At 45.2% G+C, this 6155-nt stretch overlaps 1 long non-coding RNA gene across 1 annotated transcript; it reads right to left on the minus strand.

Moving 5' to 3' along the window:
* Positions 1-2525: 2525 nt before the first annotated feature.
* LOC147004247 (uncharacterized) lies at positions 2526-5632 on the minus strand. The gene is made up of 3 exons (XR_015047235.1): positions 5498-5632; positions 4271-4483; positions 2526-2922 (listed from the first exon to the last, which is right to left on the minus strand). It is a non-coding gene; the product is annotated as an uncharacterized LOC147004247 (long non-coding RNA).
* Between the last annotated feature and the right edge of the window lie 523 nt (positions 5633-6155).

A 6155-nucleotide genomic window follows, 5' to 3' on the forward strand; every position in this document is an offset into this window, starting at 1 on the left:
CAAAACAAAAACAGAAAAACAAGGTCTGTGGGGTGTAGCTCAGCTGCCAAGCATTTGCCTGGCATGTGCAAATTAAGGCTTGATTCCCAGTTCTGAAGAAAAAAAAAAGGTTGATTAACGTTTAATTGAAACACTATTTTCCTTGGGACATTGTCCCCAGATGTCACAGACATTCTGTTCCCAGTCTCAGTTAGACAGTCACTCTCTCTGGTACTACCTTTTCTGCACTTGCCTCCATTACAAACACACTTTAGTTATTGTCCGTGAATTTGTCCTCTTCAGACTGCAGACCTTGGAGATAAAGTCCTTTTGGCTTATTTGTACTCTGATGTTCTAGTGTGACTTGAGTGCAGTCTTTGTAGTCCAATAGGTAAAATCTGATTTTCAACTCATGCCAGTTCAGCTCCCCCACTGTCTGTGGGGGCTAGACAGATTTCTTAGACCTTCAGGTCCCCACACACACACTTAGCAAATTCACTATAACAGTGGTTCCCAGTCATAGGATCATGTCACTATTACATGCAATAGACTCTGGCACTGTGGCTCATATATGGTAGCCCCTCCAAAAGCCCAGAAGGCACCAGCCTTACTATTACGACAAGGCCTGCTCTCTGTTCGTTTCAGTCCCTCTGTTCTCTGTGTGTTATGTGTTATGCTCGCTCCTCTAATGCTACAATTTGTGCTGCAGCTACTAGATAGCAAGGGAGAGCAACAGTTTTGAGGCCGGGACATGGACTTTAATTTCTTAACTCTGTACAAGGCGCTTGGCCTCTGAATGCTTCCACCCGTGCCGTGAAGCTTCACAGGCTCCATGTCCTTAGCTTGCTCTGAAGAGTCCGTGAGATCGAGCACAGTATAAAGTACCTAACATACGACAGATGTTGTTCTACTGAGTGCGGCTTAGTTCAAATCCACCCTTATTCCTCTACCCAATCTGGTTTGCTTTCCCTTTCCTCTCTGCAGATCTAGTCACAGTCTATCCTCCAACATACACCTAAATGTGTATACATACACAAACAATTTGATACTACTATCCATTAACCCCGTGGCATAGACTGAGGCCTCCCTTAGCGTGATGGCTAGGATGCTCTGAGCATCTCTTGCTGAGGCTGTGGAGGCCACAGGGACAGCCCCTAGATAAACCTCCTACAGTCAGGAGTAGAGGCAGCAGTTCCACCAGAAGATGTGAGGTAAAAACCACTTGCCCTCAGTCCCAGCATCCTTCCTCACATAGCTTGGTGGTCTCTTCCAGAACTGACTCTAGATGATCATGAGACCATAATGACTCATGGTTGAAACTAGAAGATTTTTCTGAAACACAGAGATCCATGAGGATTGGCCTGGGGGATGAGTTTTAATGGTTCAATTATTAGAGTATGGGACGTTGCATCTACCACACCAAATTGTCTATACTTAACAGGGGCCAAAGAGGAGGTGGCTCTGTGGAGAACTACCGTTGTCACCAAGTCTGGTGACCTGGGTTCCATCCAACAGCGCCCACATGATAGAAGGAAACAACATGCTATTCCATTTGCATTCACACACATATGCACGCACACACACATAAATATAAAAAAATTTTAAACATACTAGTAGGTAGCAATGAATATAAGCTTTATTGCTTTTGCAGTGCAAAAACCTGAACCTGCCTCTATTCAAAGCTACAAAAGGAAAACCTAACTTTTCATGCTTTTCAGGTTGTGGGTAAGGGGGGAAAAAATGAGAGTTGTAAGTCTAGCCAAAGTGAAATATTTATCTTTTAGATGATCTATTGTGCTCCTTTGTGTAGCTGGATAACAAGGCTAATAAAATGAGCCGATGGCATAATAAAGGTCTTCCTTGCTATGATGAGCATTCTGACAGAGGATCATCACCAAAGCATCTCTGATATTCCAGTAGTGAAATCAAGCCTACATCAAGACCTGGGGAGCCTATCAGCAGCCAGTTCCTAATTTTATTCTGCCTGCTTGGACTTATGCAAGGGGAGAAAATTGACAAATAGCCACAGAGATTTTCTTGACATTGTGCTTAACTGAAATTTCAAAATAAATCAGTCGGGCTCATTTTTTAAAGACTTACAACTAAATTATCATTGGGTCGTTTTGTTTTGTTCCTGACTGGGTTTCTGAGGGACTTGTGGTGAGATACACGGAGATCTGAAAATGGACCACAGTGCGCAAACATTGCAGTTTGGTTTGATTTAGTCTAACTCTTGTGTAATAACTTTCTTTGAAGTGTGGGTTGAGGAGCAGGTTAGGAGCCCGAGGCCACAAGCTCATCTTGTTCTTGTTACAACTCGGATGCCCTGCAGTCCCCGCACTATATATCAGAGGCTTGGCACAGGCGTCCCTGGGCTCATCACAAGTGCAGCCCTCAGTCCCTGCACAGCAGAGCTGTTGAGAGACAAACAACATGGTTGTGTTTGCTGGGGAAATCCTACTCCTTAAAGACAACAGAGGGGTCTTGGAGGAGGCTGCGAGTCAGAGGAAGCCAAGGAAACATGGTTAAAAATAATCCACTTTACAGAAAGGCCAGTGGTTTCCCTGATCTCGGGAGAAGCGGGACCAGTTTTCTGAATGCTGCCTGGCTGCTCTGTGGAATGGTGACTTCCAAGCAGCTCCTCCGGCATGAGGGCTTCTCACGTGATAAGGAAACATGCACCCTGGCAGTCTCAGGTCTCACATCTTCATTGACAAAACGGAGGATTGTGTCAAGTGATCTCTCAGACCTCACTCTACCATGAAATTGGGCAATTCCGGCCCTGGGACACCTTGAACCCACCTCTGAGTCCATGAGCATCAGAGTCTGCAGGGGAAATCCTCTGTGAAGAAGCAATAGTCCAAAGAGAAGTCACAGAGGCTAGACACTTCTAAGGCAACAACTCCTGGGCAAGGATAGGGAATAAGGTTTGTTCTTCAACCCCTGAAGCCATAAAAAGATAAAACAAGGGCCAAGAGGGAAGTCATCTTAAGTAACAAAAGGCCACCAGTTCAAGTCAGGAAGACTGTTAGAGGGTGATACTCTAAGCCTTGAGTACTGTGTGCCCACCTCCCAACAGGGCTTGTGAGATATATATATATATATATATATATATATATATATATATATATATCACATTGTCTTTTGGCCAGGGCTTGAACCATTGTGAAATCAATAGGGCATATAATAAGGAGGTGCTTTCACATTCTCTGTCTGTCTCTCTGTCTCTCTGTCTCCCTCTCTCTCCCCCTCCCCATTCTTCCTCCCATTGTGGGATATGAATTTAGGGAGACAGAGGTTTTCTCATCTGAACACAACACAGAGGAGATAATATGCTTGGTATAGGTGTAGGAATGTAGGAGAGACTGAAGTGACAAAGCCTAAAATATATCCAAGTCAGCCAGGAGTGACACAGCAGGATCCCGACAGCGAGAACCGAGGCTGAAGGCAATGGAAATCTTGCTTAGCCAATGTTCACGAACTAAAAGTACCATATATAAAAATGTGCTCACAGATTCTAAAAGTCAATTGAACAGAACAGAACTAAAGGAGGAGAAGAAGAAGAAGGAGGAGGAGGAGGAGGGGGGGAGAAGGAGAAGGAGAAGGAGAAGGAGAAGGAGAAGGAGAAGGAGAAGGAGAAGGAGAAGGAGAAGGAGAAGGAGAAGGAGAAGGAGAAGGAGAAGGAGAAGGAGAAGGAGAAGGAGAAGGAGAAGGAGAAGAAGAAGAAGAAGAAGAAGAAGAAGAAGAAGAAGAAGAAGAAGAAGAAGAAGAAGAAGAAGAAGAAAGAGGTCTCAGATTTGGTGGCCAGAGACTCTGTACCATCTAACTGCTAAGAAACAAAGCACTCTGGGATACACTGTTGAACACACCCATGGTAACCTTGGCTACTCTGGCCAGACCTCTGCAGTATTGTGGTGTTCCCCTGGGAAGGATCTTAAGAAGGGTACTTGTATTTTTTGTTTTGTTTTGTTTTGTTTTGTATTTTTAAACAGGGTTTCTGTGTATAGCCCTGGCTATCCTAGAACATGATCTGTAGGCCAGGCTGGCCTCAAACTAACAGAGATCTGACTGCTTTTGCCTCCCAAGTGCTGGAATTAAAGGTGTGGGCCACCACTGTCTGACACTTTTATTTCAAATGTGTTTGAGGAATATGTCCAAGTTGGTAAGGAATCCAGAAACCACTGAGATAGGCTTAGCTGTGGAAACCTGGGAAGTCAAATGTCAACGTTAGTTCCTGAGTACGACTCTCATGGTTTGGTAAGACAGATGGTGGGGTGTAAAGAACTCTTACCACCTCCTGGGTGAGGGTGGGCCAGGTATCCAGTTCTCTATGACTGAAGGTGGATTTCAATTGGGGCTGATCTTCTAGTCAAGAAGCTTCAGAGATGGTTGGTGTTAACGGGAGCTTGAACTAAATGATGCCCAAGATTCTCTTAAGCTGGGCTCTGTCCTGAGAAACCATTCCGTCCTGGAGAGAGAGCCCGGGCCTGCACTGGCCTATGCACTGGAGAAGGAAAGCCCCATCTTAGCAGATGATAAAACACCACATTATTTAGACTTAGGGTCAGCAAATGAACTTTTAAGGTACAAATACGGTTTGTTTTCCTCATGCTCCCAGGAATAAGCAATCACATTAGTTTTGCCTAAGTCTCAAGTATGTCCCAGAAGCCCTTTCTTCATTTCCATCTCTGCATCCCTTGTCTTAATTCGGGGTACCCTCATCTCACCCACAGACTCTTCTCACGCTTTCCTAGCAGACCTGTCCACTCCAGGTTACTGTGTGTAGGGCAGGCACAGTCATTTCAGAAAGCACTAGCATTATAGAGCCACACTCCTTGTTTAATAGCTCCCCAACGGACCATGTTCAAACAGTATCAGCTCTCAATGCAGAGAAAGTCCTAGAGCCCAAGAGCCTTCTCACATATCCACCCTCAAACACACACACACACACACACACACACACACACACACACACACACACGTTGTGCTTTTACAATGCCAAATTATGAGTAATTTTCTGCACGTGGGATGCTGGAGCACCTCTACCTCTCTCTTCCCCTCCTCCCTCCCTGCCCCTCCCCCTCTCCCTCCCTCTTCCCGGACTAAAGGTGTACACCACTACTTCCAGCTACATCTTTCTTTTCAAATACTCTTTTCATCGTCCCGAACGCCCTTGCCCCTTCTTCAGTCTCCACCCTACAAAGTACAGTGTTGGAGGGAGATTCCTATTTGTATATTTTCAGATAATAGTTTTGTCTAGGTATATAGTCTTTCTTTTATCCTTTTTTTTTATATAATTTTACCTTTAAAAACAAGAACTCCTCCACAACCCACACCATCTTCCAGAGTTAATTATTCCTTCCTTTTTGGCACCTCTATGACTTTCTACATGGCTCTGTTGTTATCCCTCATCAGAGGTCCTCACTATTCTTCGGTTCCAGATGTTGTTCACTATGCAACTGGGGAGCTGCTGCCGCTAGCCAGCGTTATTGGGGAGCATCCAAGCTGGCATTCTTACCTTGGGAGTGGCTACTGGGAAGAAGATCTTCACAGCTGCAGGCCTGGATGAAATCATCACGGAGGATAACACAAAAACCTAAGCAAGAAATCCAGAGCATCTCATGTACTCATCTCATGAGTAGAAGAGAAAGTGTGCCTGTGGAGGAAAGGCAAGAATCAGGGTAGCTCAAGCCGGGGACAGAGCAGGTATGACAGAGCAGGGATGAAGACAGAGCAGGGATGAAGCAACGTAGCTCCGGTGGACCAAGTGAAAAACAAAACAAAAAAACAAAAACTAAGAAATGGTCACTGCACTTAATCTATACACAGAGACTCGAGGAGGTTGACGTGAAGAGCAGGGTCTCACTTAGGATTCCCAACAAGCCTCCACGACCAATACAGACCACTTTCTAGAGAGAGAGGTCCAGGAAGATGGGTATCAGCACAGACCACACAGCACAGCAAGGGTATGCCTGGCAGGGTTGGGCAATTCAGAAGTACACCCTGCCTGGGAAGATAAGAAAAGACAGAAGAAACCTTCTACAGGAAGTCGGCCGGATGTCAGGAGAGACCCTGGGATGTTTCTAACCTATTATACCAGAACTCTATCCATCCCTGTTCTCACCACAGCCTGCTGTACAGCTGGCTACAAGACACACTTTCAAATTCCATTCTTC

This window comes from Mus caroli, unplaced genomic scaffold, assembly GCF_978045245.1.
Source record: "Mus caroli unplaced genomic scaffold, Mus_caroli_1 scaffold_6, whole genome shotgun sequence".
In the NCBI taxonomy this organism is placed as follows: domain Eukaryota; kingdom Metazoa; phylum Chordata; class Mammalia; order Rodentia; family Muridae; genus Mus; species Mus caroli.